We start from the raw sequence: 18,835 nt of genomic DNA on the forward strand, positions 1-18,835 counted from the left end.
TGCTCTCTTCTCTCTTTTATATATCAAAAGAGATTGGCTTAAGATACTATCTAATCTCGTAGACCTCGTCAGTATAACTGCCTCTAATCCATCTTGTTACATCATAGTGATAGAGATTACAACACATAAGGAAATCATATCAGATTACAAAATGGTACGCAATCATACAAGACTGGGAATCATGACCCAGCCAAGTTGACTGATATTTTGGGGGGACACAATTCCATCCATGACAGTGCCTGAAATACAGTATATGCTCAGTAAATGGATGACCTCTCTCTCCTACCACCTATCTAGCTCTGAATCCCTCACAGTACATAGCCCTGTGCTGGCCCATAGTGGTGTCTCAGTGCACACTTGTTGAGTAAATAAATCTGCTTACAATTGGGGGAACCGATCTCAGTGGCTCCTGAAGAAGCAGTCAGTGACATCAGTGACAGGATCTGGTTTGAGACAAAGAAGTATCAGTAGAGAAATCAGGAGAAACATACCCTAGAAACATACTGATCATTTACAGAACAAACCATCTGAGTATGGATCATTAGTTCTTGACTCCATGCAGGTGTCTAAGATTCTGATAAAAAGTTTACTACATTAATTTGCATGGCTCTGTGTGTGAATGTACAACGTATACAAATAGATATTACTTCACACCCCCAATAAGGTACATGTAATCACTAGATGAAACTGAAACTCCATTCTATCAAGAAAATAGTCCACCTTTTTGTTTGTAAATATAAAACAGGTCTGTCTAGGAACTTCCATTTTGCTGTAATTAATTAGTATACTGATAGAGCACCAATAAAAAATAAAAAAAAATATTTTTGATTGTTCTGAAGGTAGCAAGCACAGTAGAAAGAACACTGGTAGGGAGTTGAGAACATGTTTTCTATACCCTAGCACTGCTACTAACTGACACATGGATGATAACCACTGTTTTTCCAAGTGTATACGAGCCATTAAACAATGATATTTTAAATAAATTGTATTTTATTTTATTTCTTTATTGAACAGTTCCTGAAATATTTTTATATTTTTCTTATATTGATCATGAATTAAAAACCCATTCATTCTTACATTCATTCAGAAACTATTTACTGAGCACCTAGTACATAGCAGGGAAAAGGGATGGATGTACACTCTGCCTCATGGAGTGGCTGTGTAGGAGACTTCATGAGAATCATGCTGACCAGTTTTCAACAGCATCATCTCCTCACTTTCTGCTGTTCTCAGACCCTCACCTTCTCTCTTCCTGTCTCACCTCTAGATTCCTTCTAACCCACCCAATAGAAAGTCCCAGCCTTCTCAGTAAGACAATTCTTCCTATTTTAAACAATGCTTTGGAAACATAAATCTTCCCTCTCGTATTGGAAAGAGCACAGGATTTCAAGTCAGATCTGGTTCTGAGTAAGGGCTTGGAACTGTCCCAGCTCCACCTCTTATCAGCTAGATGAGCTGATCAGGGGCACATCCCCTCATCTCCGCTGTCAGCTTCAGTGTGCCTGGGAAGAATAGCATCTCCACGTCAGAGAGGGGCTGTGAGCATTAAATGAGATCGTGTGTGTAAAGTACTTAAAACAAACAAACAAACAAAAAAAACCCTACTGCCACTGAGTCGATTCTAACTCATAATGACCCTTTAGGACAGAGAAGAACTGCCCCATAGAGTTTCCAAGGAGGGCCTGGTGGATTCAAACTGCCAACCTTTTGTTTAGCAGCCATAGCTCTTAACCACTACGCCACCAGGGTTTCCAAAGTACTTAAGCACTCCATATATGATACTTATTATTATCATAATACAGATAAATTTGAGCAAATCACTTATCCTTGCTGAACCCTAGTGCCTTCGTCTTTAAAACAAAGTTATTAATAACAGACTTGTCTACCTCATAAGGTTGGTGTCAGACTCATTTGGATAATAGGTGTGAAAGAAATTTTATGTATTATAAAGAGCTATTCAGAGGGAAGCTATTGTTAGCATTCTCAATGGTACACTGAGCTGAAATCTTCTTTTAAAGAAGACTCAAAAGAAAAATGAAAAAAAGAGGGAAGACAGCCATGGTGTTGCCACTGCCTTTCTATGACATTTATAAGCAATCTGGAAACCATCCAACTCCACAAGTTGATTTGATTCTGCTTTGAATTGTGTAACTGCCGGTTGATGCATTCTAGCTTGCCCTTCTCTTCCTCAGCCCTTAGTTGACATGCCCAGATTCAATGGAGAAGACGCCTGGTTTGGAAAGGACTGGAGCCTCTCCATCTACGCTATCTGCAGCAGGGCCTCTGCTAGATTTCTTTGGGTCTCACCCTGGCAGGCTCCCTCTCTTTCCAAGAGTTTCAAATCCTCCCGTGGGAGAAATCTCAGCTCTCAAGAAGTGAGTCCAGAGTGTGAGCATTGTTCAATTGAATGTGGGAAATAAGCCTACCAGAGCTGACTCCAGTGCTTTGGCCCTGGGAGTTGTCAAGCTGTTGATTGCTTGAGGGAGATGCAATTATGGGCCATGGGAAAGACTCTTCCCTGGCAGGGCCTCTCTCCAATGGAAACGTGTTTCAAGAGGTAGGAGGAGGTGCTCAGTCTGTGGTGCATTCCTGAAAGCCAGGGAGAATGAGGCTCCTCATGCTTATTTACCCAGTGTCATGGATTGAGTTGTGTCCCTCAAAAATATCTGTCAATTTGGCTAGGTCATAATTCCCAGTATTGCATGATTGTCTACCATTATGTCATCTGGTATGATTTCCCTATGTGTTGTAAATCCTGTCACTATGATGTAATAAAATGGATTAGTGGCAGTTATATTGATGAGATCTACAAGATTAGATAGTGTTTTAAGCCAATCTCTTCTGAGATATAAAAGAGAGAAGCAAGCAGACAGACATGGGGACCTCATACCACTGAGAAAGCAGCGCCAGGAGCAGAGGGCATCCTTTGGATCTGAGGTTCTTGTGCTGAGATGCTCCCAGACCAAGGGAAGACTGATGACAAGGATCTTTCTCCAGAGCCAACAGAGACAGAAAGCCTTCCCCTGGAGTTGGCCCCCTGAATGCGGACTTCTAGCCTACTGCACTGTGAGAGAATAAACTTCTCTTTGTTAAAGCCATCCACTTATGGTATTTCTGTTATAGCAGCACTAGATGACCAAGACACCCAGCAACTGCCAAGATCAGAACCTATTGATTCCCAGAACATCAGACCAATCTTTTAGCCTCTTAGGTTCCAGGGTGAGTGGGATACACTTGCCTCATGAGTTGTACTGTATAAATGTAATAAAATATGTGAAGCACTCAGAACAATGGCACATAGTAAGAGCTTGCTACATATAAGCTCGCTGTATGAAACTGAAAGACTTTCTTGTCAATAAAATAGTCCACCATTTTGTTTGTAAATATAAAATATACCTGTCTAGGTACTTCCATTTTTCTACACCATATAATTTATCATCTACTATTATTTATCAGGACACTTTGGAGAGTGAAGGGGTACTGCCCAGACTGGGTGTTGGGACAACAAGCATAAGTGGGACTGTCACAAGCAAATCAGGATGTACGACACAGTAAGGATGTGATATTAGCTAATATCAGTCACAGGGTGGGATATGCAGACACAGTGGCTAAGAATTGGTTTGTTAGTGTACCTGGGACTGGCTTCCCATGTCACCAGAGTGTCTGAGCCCTGCCTGAGGCATGGAAGGGTGTGGGTGTCCTCACTGTCCTTCCTGGCCCTGTAACAGCAGTGGGAAGAACAGTTCCCAAGTGTGGGTTTGTTCTGTGGCTGCAGGGAAGTCATCCTGCAGTATCTGAGTTCTATCACAGGCATCCCAAACACCTGAAGTTGAGAGAGTCTTAGTGTCACAGGGTCCTTCCGTCCCCCATTGGTGTTCTGCCGAGAAAACCTATCCTTCTGTCCAGCCCATTCCCCAACAGATTGAGGTTAACCAGTTGCTGTCGAGTTGACTCAGACTTACGGTGACCCACTGTATGTCAAAGTAGAATAGTGCTCCATAGGGTTTTCAATGGCTTTTCTTCTGAAGTGCCTCTGGGTGAACTTGAACCACCAACTTCTTGGTTAACAAACAAGCACGTTAACCATTTGCACCACCCAAGAATTCTGATTGATGTTAGGGTGAGAAATAAATATTCCTTGATCCAGACATAGAATCTTTCCCAACCCCCTTGTCTTAGTCATCTAGTACTGCTTTAACAGAAATACCACAAGTGGATGGCTTTAACAAAGAAAAATTTATTTTCTCACAGTCTAGTAGGCTAGAAGTCCGATTTCAGGTTGTCAGCTCCAGGAGAACGCTTTCTCCGTCAGCTCTGGAGGAAGGTCCTTGTCATCAACCTTCCCCTGGACTAGGAGCTTCTCTACCCAGGAACCCTGAGTCCAAAGGACGTGCTGTGCTCCTGGCACTGCTTTCTTGGTGATATGAGGTCCCCAACTCTCTGCTTGCTTCCCTTTCCTTTTACCTCTTGTAAGATAAAAGATGGTGAAGGCCACACCCCAGGGAAACTCCTTTACATTGGATCAGGGTTGTGACCTGAGCAAGGGTGTTACATCCCACCCTAATCATCTTTAACTACAAGCAGAGATTATGATTTATAACACATAGGAAAACCACAAAATGGAGGACAACCATACAATACTGAGAATCATGGCCTAACCAAGTTGATGCATATTTTGGTGGGACACAGTTCAATCCATTACACCATTATATCCCAGTAAATTGGGAGGTTGATGTGGGGAGTGGGTGAAACACCCATCTTCATGTCTCCAAAACCACCTTCCATCATGGTCAGTTGGTGAAAGGGGAAGTGAAAGTAAACAGGTAAATCCTGGGGTCCGAGAGAGAAAAACAGTGCGTATCTTGAATCAAGAAGTTTCCTGCGAGATTTACATTGATCAGGGCCCTGGCTTCTACCCTCTCATATCTTCTTAACCCCTATGCACCCTCAGGGACCCAGCTCCCTACTTACCCTCCCTCACTCTCCAGAGGTTCCTGATTCTTCCTGAGAGGCAGATGGGCATTGGGCAGGGAGTAAAACAACCTAGATTCAAGGTCCAGCTCTACCAGGTATGAGCTGAACTATAATTTTGTGTTAGGATTGTTGTGAAGATATTTTTTTAATTAGGTTTATGAAAGCACATTTTAAACTGTAAAATGTTATCTAAATTTGAAGTAATTTTTTTTCCCAGAGAACTAACTGGGGAAATAGTCACTATCAAACCATGTCAGAGGGGGGAAGAGAGAGTTCAAAGATATCTTCACACTGAGGAAAATGTGGGAAGGTGGGAACGTGGACTTATGTGGAGGATGGCAAAGCCAAAAAAATGAGAGCCAACCAGCTGCAAGATGGCTGCCTGAGGTTGTGTTAGAATAGTATGATTCTTTGGTCAACTTGCAGCCTTCACGAGATTCTTGGTGCAAGTGGATTTTATTCCCCACCATGGAAATTGGCGGCTTTGAGGTAGCTAATGTGAATAGCGAAGGCCACATGGCCTCATGAGTTGAGACATTAAGCCTGAGGAAGTAAGACTGGGAAAGAAGATAGTGGGACAGAGACTTCTGATGGTCCATGGCTGTAGAGTGGAATTCAGGCTAAGGAGTAGGAGAATCTCTGAGGGGAGGTATACCTAGAGTGGCATTTGGGCCACACACCTATATACAATGTGAGGTGAATTATTTGGTGTATGTAATAGATGCTATAGGAGCTCAATTAGCCCTGGTGGCACAGTGGTTTAGAGCACAGCTGCTAACCGAAAGTTCAACAGTTCCAAATCCACCAGCTGCTCCTTGGAAACCTTATGAGGGAGTTCTGCTCTGTCCTATAGGGTCACTATGAATCAGAATCAATGGCAACAGGTTTGGGGGTTTGTTTGTTTTGTTTTTTATAGGATCTCAAATTATATGACTGAGTAATCTAGAAAGGACTCATTAAAGAAACGCTTTCCTCCCGTTTTTCTTTTCTTCTCTCTTAATCTATTACCATCTTTAGTTTTTCTTTCATTGTGTCTCTGTTTCCTCCTCCTGCCTGAGCCCACAGTTTTTTAATGGTTGAGCCGAAATAGCTGTCTCACCTCTCCCCATGTGCCACTACCAGTGTTAACATTGCTGGGAAAGGGCCCACATGATACAATGCAGGCTGCATTGACTTGTGCGTGACCCTTTCTCCACCCCACTCCCATGCCATACTATTCACCCTGTCAGACAAGAAAGAAAGATGCAGGCACCAAAGGCTAACCTAGAACAATACACAGTTTCCAACATAAACCGTGCAGCTCAGGGCTCCCACCCTGCAAAGTATCCAGTAACTTTTGCTGAGCCATCCAAGCCCAAGGAAAAACAACCCACTGTGAAAGAACAAAGTGGCCTTAGCCCAGGCTCGTACCAGCCAATCTGAGGAGGCAGGCGATAGCACCTCTGGACAAACATGGTCCTTGGAGGCCTGCCAAGCAAGTTGTCCTGAGCATGACAAGGCAAAGGAGGAGCCCAACAAGCCCTGGTCAGCGAGAAATGAATCTACCCTAAAAATAATAATGAATGAAAAAGCACAGTCACAAAGTCATGCCTCTGAGCTCGTCTGGCAACAATCAGACCTAAATGATACATTCAGAAGGAAAAATCCAAGAAAATACTCAGGATTTAGAATCCTCTTGGGCCAATTAGTCATTAGCAAACAGATCCAAAGAACTTCTATTGGTTTTACCAACAGGCACTGAAGAAGTGACTCTTGGACTTGATAGTTTTTTTCAACAGACTCTCCACTTGTAAGAGCTAGCATGACTTTGAAGTAGTCTATTTGGGAGCAGTGAGGTGGACTACATGAATCTCGGAGATCATGTGGTTCCAGATCAAACAGGTAGTGCTAATGATACTGGTGCTTGTGATTGAGAAAGAATCTATTGGCATAGAGAATGGAAGCCAAGATCAGAAGGAGAAGCGAGAGCAGGAAGAGGAGAGTCCTTCTCAATCCTCAAATATTTGTTAAGCTTTTCTTGATGGCAGAGCACAGTGAAGGAAGGGTACAAAAATAACTAGGTGCTTAGCAAATTATATATTTGTGTTTTATATATATATATATATACAACATATATATGTTGTTGTTGGTTGTTAGGTGCCATCGAGTCAGTTCCAACTCATAGCAACACTGTGAACAACAGAACGAAACAATGCCCAGTCCTGCACCATATGTATATGTGCACATATATATACACACACATATATATTAAATATGTGTGTGTGTGCTTTGAAAAATAAATTTAAAGGGCTGAGAGTTATTACCGGAGCCCTGGCAGCACAGTGATTAAGAGCTCAGACTGCTAACCAAAAGGTCAGCGGTTTGAATCCATCAGCTACTCCTTGGAAAGGGCAGTCCTACCCTGTCCTGTAGAGTCACTATGAGTCAGAATCAACTCAACGGCAATGAGTTTAGTTTGTTTTGTTTTGGAGAGTTATTATTATCGTTACCAAAGAAGCCGGAGATCATCTAGCCCTCAGACTAACTTTGACTGATTGATAGAGCTTTTTGGAAGTCTGTACTGAGAAACTGTGTGATGTATTCTTGAGTTCAGGGTCAGCAAACATGAGCACCTTGATAAGTCAGCGAGGTCCCTCATGGATGGGAGTGAATGCCATGCACTTGCTGACCTGAATTCCAATCTAACAGCCTATTATACAGATAAGAAAGTTGAGTTTGAGGGAGAGGAGGTGGCCGAGTTGAGCAGAACTAGGACTAGACTGTCATAACTGAACTTGGGCTCATCCTGCCCAAATAAAGCAAGGACAAGTGAGCACAGTGCAGAAGGAGCTGGTGCCCCATGGTGTACAGTCACACAGTCCCAGAGAGGAAGAGAGAAAGAAAGGGAGGGGCTGGCAAGGCTGGAGAGGCCACAGATCAACACCATACAAACACACATTTGGTTTTCAGTGAAACAACAAGCTCCTACTCGACTCTCTTTACCTTCTCTTTCCCTGAGCATACAAAGTCAAGATGAAGGATGGCAGGAAAGTGGTAAAACCTTGCCACAGATCTACGCCAGGTGGAACTCTGAAGGTATCTTACTGACGTTTTAAAAAGTAAAGTGACATAGGCCATAACTGATGATTGTTGTTGTTAGGTGCTGTTGAGTCAGTTCCAACTCAGTGTGACCCCATGTACAACAGAACGAAATGCTGCCTGGTCCTATACCACCTTCAAAATCATGGCTATGTTTGAGCCCATTGTTGCAACCACTGTGTCAATCCATCTCACTGAGGGTATTCCTCTTTTTCACTGACATTGATGATGATTAGGTGACAGTTAAAGCACACATTTCATTCTGCTTGATAATATAGTTGCATGTCAGTGTCTACGAAATAGAAGATTCCATGAAGATGTCATTATCATCTCTGCATTCCTGGCACCTAACTGAACTCTATAAATAGTAGGCATCCAGTGAATGTTTACTGATGGGATAAATGAGTGAATGAATGATTTAATTTCTTTTTTGGGAATCTAGAGATTTAGGAGTCCATCTTTTAGCCAGGGGAGAGAACAAAAATTCACTTGTAGTATTAACCCTTATTGAATCATGGTGGGTTTGGAGTTGCCTACTCAGACATTCCAGTAGGGAGTAAGTAGTAAGGATAGCTAACGTTTGTTGAGGAATTACTATGTGCTTTATGAGGATTAATAAATGAGGATAGATTAACTGTTTGACAAACAACTCTAATATCTCAGTAGTTCAAGCCACAACCCAATGCAGGTTGGCAATCATTCAGGAACACAGGTTCCTTCCATGTAGAGGCTTTGCCCTCCCTGGGGCCCAATTAATTCCCTGGATCCCCTACATCTACCCAGAAGATGAGGAAAGAGAAGGTATAAAGGATCACAAGAGAGATTTTAGGGGTAAGGTTTAGCCTATGTAGCATACATCTCACTTGCACTTACATTCCACTGATCATATCTTTGCCATACGTGGCTTCACTTAGATTCAAGGAGGCTGGGAAATGTAGTCTATCAGGGACTGTTATGGATTGAATTATGTCCCCCCAAAATATGTATTGTAAATCCTAACCTCTATGCCTGTGGTTATAAACCCATTTGGGAATGGGTTGTCTTTGATATGTTAATGAGGGAGGATTAATGTAGGGTATATCTTGAGTCAATCTCTGCTAAGATAGAAAAGAGATTAAACAAGCGAACAGAGAAGAGATAGGGGAAAAGTGATGCCAAGCCACATGAAGATTGCCCAGGAGCAGAAGCTCAGAAGAGACAAGGACTTTCCTCCAGAGGCAAAAGGGAAAGCCTCCCCCTAGAGTCAGCACCCTGAATTCAGACTTCTAGCCTCCTAAATTGTGAGAAAATAAATTTCTGTTTGTTAAAGCCAACCACTTGTGTTATTTCTGTTATAGCAGCACTAGATAACTAAGGCAGAACTTGGTACTGGTAGAGCGGGGTGATGCTCTAACACATACTAAAATGTGGAAGCAGTTTTAGAATTGAGTAATGAGTAGAAGATGGAAGAGTTTTAAGGTGCCTAATAGTAAATGCCTAGAGTGCCTTAAAGAGACTGTTGGTAGAATTATGGATGATGAAGGTAATTCTGGTGAGGGCTCAGAAGGAAGTGAGGAGAGCTAGAAAGTGTCTATTGTCTTAGAGGATACATATGGCACCAGCAATAGAATGTTGCGAGAAACGTGGATATTAAATGTGCTTCTGCTAAGGCTTGAAAAGAAAATGATGAACATGTGATTGGACAATGGAGGAAAGGTGATGCTTTTGATGTAATGTCAAAGAAACTTATCTAAATTATGTTCAAATATTTGGTGGAAGGTAAAACTTGTAAGCGATGGACTTGGATATCTGGCTGATGAGAGTCAAGAAATCAGACAGCGCGTTGCATTGGGCAAAGAGACCTGCAAGAGACCTCTTTAAAGCATTAAAAAGTCCCTGAGGACTAAGGTGCACCTGACCCAAGCCATGGTGTTTTCAATTGCCTCATATGCGTATGAAAGCCGGACAATGAATAAGGAAGACCAAAGAAGAACTGATGCCTTTGAATTAGAGTGTTAACGAAGAATATTGAATACACCATGGACTGCCAGAAGAACGAACAAATTTGTCTTGGAAGAAGTATAGCCAGAAAGCTCATTAGAAGCTAGGATGGTGAAACTTCGTCTCACATACTTTGGACATATTATCAGGAGGGACCAGTCCCTGGAGAAGGACATCATGCTTGGTAAAATAGAGTGTCAGCAAAAAAATAGGAAGACCCTCAACAAAATGGATTGACACAGTGGCTGCAATAATGGGCTCAAATATAACAATGATTATGAGGATGGTGCAGCACTGGGCAGTGTTTCTTTGTACATAGGGTCCCTATGAGTCCGAATTGACTCGATGGCACCTAACAACAACATGCCTGTTGTTATAATCCCATTTGGGAATGGATCGTCTTTGCTATGTTAATGAGGCAGGATTAGTGTAGGGCGTATCTTGGGTCAATCTCTTTTAATATATAAAAGAGATTAAACAAGCAAGTGAGAGAAGGAGAGATGGCGGGAAGAGAGATGTCAAGTCACATGAAGATTGCCCAGGAGCAGAAGTTCAGAAGAGACAAGGACTTTCCTCCAGAAGCGACAGAGAGAGAAAGGCTTCCCCTAGAGCTAGTGGCCTGCATTCAGACTTCTAGCCTCCTAAACTGTGAGGAAATAAATTTCTGTTTGTTAAAGCCACCCATTTGTGGTATTTCTGTTATAGCAGCACTAGATAACTAAGAAAAGGACCCAGGAAGAAAAGGAAAGAGGTTTGTTGAGTATCTAGCTAGTCTCTGCCATAAAGCGTTGTCTCATTTAATTCTCAAGACAGCCCTATAAAGCAGATACTATTTTTATTCCCATTTTACAGATGAGCAAACTGAGGTTCCGAGAGGAAAGTACTGCCCAATGTCACACATCTAGTAAATGATGGAAGTGGAAGTTGATCCTAGGTCTGACTCTAAAACTCATGTTCTAAACCCACTAAGATGTATTTTTCCATAATTGAGATTCAGTTATTCCTATTCCTCCTTCTTCCTTCCTCACCACACAGGTCCTCACAATGCTAATGTTGGCTCTCCTGAACCTAAACTACTGAGATACTTAGCCTTTGGCATCAGAGCATGCATTATTTATTATCTTATCTATTCCCCATTGTATTCCCGTGTGGTAGGTATTATCATGAGCTCTATTTTACCAGCAAGAAACTGAAATTAGATGGGTTATATAACTTGGCCAAAATCACACAGTTAATAAGAGGCACATTTGAACACTGTTATACTGTATCTTGCTCTTTGGCCTGGAACTTTGGCAGAACTTCTTTGAAATTTAAAAATGACAACAACAACAAAAAAGTTGAATCCTACCAAAAGCAACAATCTGCTTTCCCATGGAGCATCCCAAAGTGTTTGGCATCCCTAAGCTTAGTGACCTCAACACTGAGGAAAGTCACACAGGCTCCTTACTCTTCAGGCCTAATTCCGTTTGCAAGGTGGGAAAATCAAGAGCATCCCACAACCTCTAACTTATTAATTATAATTAGATTGACACATCAGCTCTTGAAGAACTTCTCCTAGCCAAAACCACCCAGGAAATGAAAAATCAGACAAATAACAAGATTGATGCAAGACTAGGAGAAAACTCCAGACGCAACGAGGGGGTGGTCTTGCTGGGCCAACAGCATTATTCATGGCTGGGTCCTGGGGTGCAGATGTGGAAGCAGCAACCAGAGCAAGCTGTGTCTGCTGGGCTCTCTTCTTCCATCCCCACGCACACTTCTACCTTGGCCTGGCCACCTTCTCTCCTGAGCTATTAACTCATGGAATTTACTCCTTCATCCCGACATCCCCAGGCATGCAAGTACCATCAAACATCATGTACTGGTCCCTGAGGGGAGAAAACAAGAAATAGAGCTAATTAGTCCTCTGCCCTATAAAGAAAGAATTCATAATAATTAATAGCAATAATGCAATCTGAGGACTTGGGCAGATTGGACAGATGAAATTAAAAAACAAAACAAAACAGTAGATTATGAGTCTTTGGGGGCCCTGACTTTACAATATTTTTTATTACACAAGCTACAATGGTCATAGTGAACAAACTATAGAGCCTGTGGCGTGTCAGCTCCCTACCTTCCCTACCCCATCCCAGGCTACATGTCTTTCTCTTGACTACAGTCTCAGATCTTCCTTCCTGAGAAATCTTTTACCCCCAACATATACTTTCTCAGGCCAGTCATTATGAGAACCACTACCACTGAAGTGATAATCTATGAAGATGTGAATAATTCCTCCTGTTGGAACCTTTGAGATCATCTACTCCCACACCCAGTAGGGTCCGGATTAGTTAAGCGACTGGCCCAAGGTCGCACTGCTGATTAGTGGGGAGCCAGGACACCCAGGTCTCTAACATTCAAGTGTAGAGGTCTCTCTCTGTACACTTGAGGTGCAACTCCAGGTGCATGAAAAGGTTATGGATTCTATTCTATCCTTTAGAAAAAGCATGTCATACCAAGATGCTTAAGTCAAAGGCTCCGGGCAATGCTCCTTGGTGGATGCCTGAGAAGGTGATGGTGTCTCTCTCTGGATCTAAGCTGAACTATAGCCCTCTTCTGTCTCCCTCTCAAGCTCTTCCAGCAACATGGATTTTGTAATTTCCTATGTATCTCAATCTGAGCTGAGTTTATCTCCACAGCAATGAACTCAGTTCACCCCTATCTGTGCTCTTCTTCATGCCCTGCCAGGGATCTATGATTTTACTGGCCCTCCCATACTCCTTCTCTATTTTAGTCTCTCCTGATGGAGACAAAATCATCCACAGACTCAAAAATATTTAGAATAAAAATAGGAGTTCCTGAGTGGTGTGAACGATTAAGCATTCAGCTACTAACCAAAGGTTGGTGGTTCAAATCCACCTAGAGGTGCCTCAGAAGAAAGGCCTGGCAATTTTCTTCTGAAAGATCACAGCCATTGAAAATCACATGGAGCACAGTTCTACTCTGAAACATGTGAGGTGGCCATGAGTCAGAAATGACTCCACAGCAACTGGTAGTTTTATATCTATGTGGTCCATTTCTTGATACCATTATTTTTCCACATAGATTTGTAAATGGGCAACCCCTGTTCAACCAAACTGAAGACAAAGAGTCACTCTCCAAAAAGAATTGCATATACATTCGATTCTCATTATATTCTATAAAGTCACCGTGAAACACTGAATTAGTGAGTACTGAATCAGACTTGTTGGACCTTAGCTGGTAACCAGGGTTTGGCAACTCAAGGTTTTTGCAGCTCTATGCATGCACATGTCACAAATCACCACCAAAGTGTCACCTAAGGTATTGAATTTGGGGTTACAAGTAAATTTTAGCAAGTTGGCAACAAATATGGAATCCAAGAATAATGAGGATTGACTATTCCTATGTTTGCATTCGTAAATATGTTTGTGTTTTGAGGGGGCTAGTAAGGGCATAAGAGGCCCCGGTGGTACAGTGGCTAAGTGCTTGGCTGCTAACCAAAAGGTCAGTGGTTTGAATCTACCAGCTGCTCCGCCAGAGAAAGATGTGTCAGTCGGCTTCTGTAAAGATTACATCCTTGGAAACCCTACAGGGCAGTTCTACTCTGTCCTATAGGGTCACTATGAGTCGGAATTGACTTGACTGCAACTTGGGTATTAAGAGCATAAGTGATGGGAAGGATGAGAGTCATTTAGATCAAAAAGAAGAGAGGAGACAGAGATTGCTCAGAGAGGAAAGGGGCCCCTGCGAGAAAGAGGGAGGAACAGGCAGTTCACAGCAGAGAGAAGCCAACACATCACTCTACACACAGTCAGGTTCCCATCCAACAACACCCTCTGGAGCTGCTCAGGGTTTCCCCCTCCTCCTTAGCTCTGACACCACACTGGTCAGAAAAGCATCTTAAAATTAATGACTTCCCCAAGCTGAGCTTAAAAATACTCATCCAGCCTGGTTTGCCCTTCCTGTAACTTTCCCCAACCTCTCAGGCCTCTTTAGAGTTCCATCCCCTCTTCGGCCCAAGCAGGTCAAAGTCCTGGGACCTGCAGCCCACTCTGCCCATGTCTTCATTCCCATAGAGCCCACCCCACACACCACACCACGGGGCCTGTCTCTTCCCTGACCAAGAAGACCAGGTTACAACCCCCTCCAGAATCACCTACTGTGGCTTCAAGGGAGTTAAACAGCAAAAACAGGACACCCAGCAGGAGGAGCTTCAGAATTCTCCTTCAGACCTGGGAAGCACTGTATTTGTTGTTCTTAAGGGAGGAGGCCTCCAGATACTTAATTTAGAAAGCTTGCCTCAGGCCAGATGGATGAAGCCAAAGGCCAGATGTAGCCTGGACTACAGATTCCTCACCACAGCTTTAATTCATTTTTGGTAGTTTTTTGTGTTTCAAAACCTTATTCTTTCAGTTATTGTTGTTGTTAAATGCCATTGAGTCGGTTCCAACTCATAGCAACCCTATGGACAACAGAACAAAACACTGCCCAGACCTTCACCAACCTCACAATCACAGTCGTTACTATGTTTGAGCCCATTGTTGCAGCCACTGTGTCAGTCCATCTTGTTGACGGTCTTCCTCTTTTTCGCTGACCCTCTACTTTACCAAGCTTGACGTACTTCTCCAGGGACAGGTCCCTGCTGATAATATGTCCAAAGTACGCAAGACGAAGTCTCAGTATCCTTGCCTCCAAGGAGTTCTCTGGCTGTACTTCTTCCAAGACAGACTTGTTCATTCTTCTGGCAGTTCATGGTGTATTCAGTATTTTTTGCCAACACCATAGTTCAAAGGCATCAATTCTTCTTTGGTGTTCCTTATTCATTGTCCAGCTTTGGCATGTATATGAGGCGATTGAAAACACCATGGCTTGGGTCAGGCGTACCCTAGTCCTCAAAATGACATCTTCTGTTTTTCAACACTTTAAAGAAGTTTTTTTGCAGCAGACTTGCCCAATGCGAATCCGTTGTTTGATTTCTTGACTGCTGCTTCCAAAGGAGTTGATCGTGGATTCAAGTAAAATGAAATCCTTGACAACTTCAATCTTTTCTCCTTCTATCATGATGTTGCTTATTGATCCAGTTGTGAGAATTTCTGTTGTCTTTATGTCGAGGTGTAATTCATACTGAAAGCTGTAGTCTTTGATCTTCATCAATAAGTGCTTCAAGTCCTCTTTCCTTCAGCAAGGAAGATTGTGTCATCTGCATATTGCAGGTTGTTAATGAATCTGATGCCACATTCTTCTTCATATAGTCCAGCTTCTCGGATTATTTGCTCTGCATACAGATTGAATAAGTATTGTGAAAGTATGCAAGACTGACACACACCTTTCCTGATTTTAAACCACCCCGTATCGCTTTGTTCTGTTCAAACGACTGCCTCTTGGTCTATGTACAGGTTCCACATGAGCACAATTAAGTGTTCTGAAATTCGCATTCTTTGCAACGTTATCCATAATCTGTTATGATCCACACGGTCAAATACCCTTGCATAGTCAATAAAACAAGTAAACATCTTTCTGGTATTCTCTGCTTTCAGCGAAGATCCATCTGACATCAGCAATGATATCCCTCATTCCATGTCTTCTTCTGAATCCAGCTTGAATTTCTGGCAATTCCCTGTTGATATACTGCTCAACTTTTTAAAATTATATTCAGCAAAATTTTACTTGCATGTGATAATGATATTGTTTGATAATTTCCACATTCTGTTGGATCACCTTTCTTTGGAATGGGCTGTAATAACGATCTCTTCCAGTTGGTTGGACAGGTAGCTGTCTTCCAAATTTCTTGGCGTAGACGAGTGAGCGCTTCCAGCACTGCATCTGTTTGTTGAAACATCTCAGTTGGTATTCCCTCGATTCCTGGAGCCTTGTTTTTCGTCAGTGCCTTCAGTGCAGCTTGGACTTCTTCCTTCAATACCATTGATTCTTGATCTTATGCTACCTCCTGAAATGGCTGAACATCGACTAATTCTTTTGGGTACAGCGACTCTGTGTATTCCTTCCATCTTCTTTTGATGCTTCCTGTGTCATTCAGTATTTTGCCCATAGAGTACTTCAATATTGCTACTCAAGGCTTGAGCGTTTTCTTCAGTTCTTTCAGCTTGAGAAATGCTGAGTGTGCTCTTCCCTTTTGCTTTTCTAACTCCAGGTCTTTGCACATTTCACTATAATGTTACTTTGTCTTTTCAAGCTACCCTTTGAAATCTTCTGTTCAGCTCTTTTACTTCATCATTTCTTCTGTTTGCTTTAGCTATTCGACATTCAAGAGCAAATTTCAGAGTCTCCTCTGACATCCTTTATGGTCTTTTCTTTCTCTTCTGTCTTTTTAATGACCTTCTGCTTTCTTCACATATGACGTCCTTGATGTCATCCCACAATGCGTCTGGTCTTCCATCATTACTGCTCAATGCATCAGTACTGAGTCATACCTCGTGGCCATTGCCAAGAGCAGATTTTGAATTACTACTATCACCCATATTATGACTTTTGCTATACGATTATTGCTGATCTTGATTTAGAGGCATTTGCATACCTTTATGTCCCCTAGTAGATGGTACACTTCTTAAGGAAATAATGTATTTATTTTTTTAAACCCATCTATCCCACTATATGGTCCCTTGGTGGCACAAACCATTAAGTGCTGGACTGCTAGCTGAAAGGTTGGCAGTTCAAACCCAGCCAGAGGCATCTGGAAAGACAGTCCTGGCAATCTATTTTCAAAATGTCACAGCCATCAAAAACCCTATACAGCAGTTCTACTCAGCACACATGGGGTCACCATGAGTTGAAATTGACTCAGTGACAACTGGTATCTCCCAAAACTGCACAACACAGTAAAATACACAGAGAGAAAGCTCATTTTTCTCTCTATGTATAAAATAATAAACACATTTATTATTTATTGTTGTTATCTGGTTGTACAACATAATAAATGTATCAATCAGTCAAATAATCTATATTCCAATGAGCTGTGAGAAATTGGATAGGACATTTAACTGTACCATCCCTTAGTTTCGTTGTTATCTTTAAAATTACTTTTAAGTTCATTTGGGGCTCTAGACCCTACATTCTAAAAAGAAAAAAGTCTTGCTAAACAAGTTAGGAGTGCAAACAAAAGAGAGGAATGTTTTTTAGCCTATTTTAAGAGAACAAAATGCCTTCAAGTGCTTTAGACGCATCTATTTTTACACAGATGGGATAATTGAAATATCAGTGGAGTCAGCTGCCACCAGGCAAGTGCTTCAGATGTTCTCACTGCAAACCCACCATACTTAGAAAGCCCCTTCTCTGCCTAATGGAGGCTCCCTTGAAGTAGGAACTTCAAAGAGGCAGTGCCATGCAATGGCAGACCCTCAGATCCTTTATCTGAAAAACCCATAAATGAATCTGATGACTCTCAAGAAGTCTAAAATAATGGTAGGAGCAGCTCCTGCTCACTGGGCCTTTGCCTTTCTGGTTGGCCTCTAAGGAACACTGCATTTCTACCTGGTGTGATGGGACGTATCAGTATGAAGAGCCAGCAGGTCTGGATTTAAGTGTTCCTTTCCTCTGTCACTTACTGTGTGACTTGGAGCAATTAACCTGCCCTCTCTGACCTTCAGTTTCTCCCTAGATCTGTCCTTCCATCCTGAAAAGCATATTGTGAATATAAAATGAGATCATGGATGGGCTAGCTCTTCGTGAGCTGTAAAGAGATACGCAGATGTTCGTTCTATATTTTAAAGTATCCTATCAATCATCTTCTAATTTAATTAGCATAGGCCATTTCACACAAGCTAGTACAAGTCAGAGGAATGTGATTGAACTGTGTTAGCACATCGAATGCGTATCTGATTACTGGATCCTTATGCAAACACACTGTGAAACAATCTGGCATAGTGGTTAATGGTGCCGCATTAGAGGCTGCGAGACCTGGATTTGAATCACAACTTTGTAATTTACTTACTAGGACTTTGGGAAAGTTACTTTACCTCTCTTAGCCACAGTCTCCTAATCTGCAAAGCAACATTAAAATAGGAAAAAATAATAATGTTTACTGTAGTAGGAAATGACCTGAGAGATAGAAATCACTCTGAGTATTTAAACTGTGAGACTTTAAACCCAAGAATTAAGTACACAATTGTTGGAAAAGCTGAAAAACCAGCAGGGGACAGTAAGGCAACCCAGAGATTAACAACAGCAGGAAGCTGCTGCTACCCTAAGACTGCAAGGACAAAGGGAGGAAGTGGGGTCACCAGAACCCGGGGCCAGCTTACCCATCAGGAGCTGGAACTGTGGCAGGACTGACTGGAGGCAGCTAACACTTTGAAGGAGATGCAGCCACTGTCACAAGTAGAGTGAAAGAGGGAAAAATGCCCTGACTTCTCCCTGTGTTCCACCCTTCGGTCTCCTCCCAGTGCCTCTCATTGGCTGAATCCACCTAAACCCAGGTGACACTGGGGTCTGAGAAAACAGGGTGCTGATGGTGACACTCACAGAGCAGGGGAGGTAAGGACTGGGCCTGCGAGCAAACAGGCCCACGACCTGCTCCCCCGCCTTCCTAGGAGTAATATTAGTTACCTGAGCATTAATATCAATCATATAAGATTATCCTGGCTGTTGCATTAAATATTTTATGCAAAATATTATTGTATCTAGTAACATAATGCTGAGATATACTAAAGCTTAGTCAGTGGCAGCTCTTATTCTTATCATATTAGACATCCTGAGTGACATTAGGCATGTTCATATGTCTCAGGTACTTTCACATATGGAATCTCATTTAATTCCAAATAACTTATGTTAGCTACCATTTTCGTTTCTA

The 18,835-nt window shown here is 42.2% G+C and overlaps 1 long non-coding RNA gene across 1 annotated transcript; it reads right to left on the bottom strand.

Annotated features, from left to right (window-relative positions):
• Positions 1–400: 400 nt before the first annotated feature.
• Positions 401–18,370, bottom strand: LOC111822225 (uncharacterized). Its single transcript, XR_002825515.1, has 3 exons — positions 18,288–18,370; positions 11,878–11,900; positions 401–443 (listed from the first exon to the last, which is right to left on the bottom strand). It is a non-coding gene; the product is annotated as an uncharacterized LOC111822225 (long non-coding RNA).
• Between the last annotated feature and the right edge of the window lie 465 nt (positions 18,371–18,835).

The sequence above is a fragment of the Trichechus manatus genome, unplaced genomic scaffold, assembly GCF_000243295.1.
Source record: "Trichechus manatus latirostris isolate Lorelei unplaced genomic scaffold, TriManLat1.0 scaffold00141, whole genome shotgun sequence".
Classification (NCBI taxonomy): domain Eukaryota; kingdom Metazoa; phylum Chordata; class Mammalia; order Sirenia; family Trichechidae; genus Trichechus; species Trichechus manatus.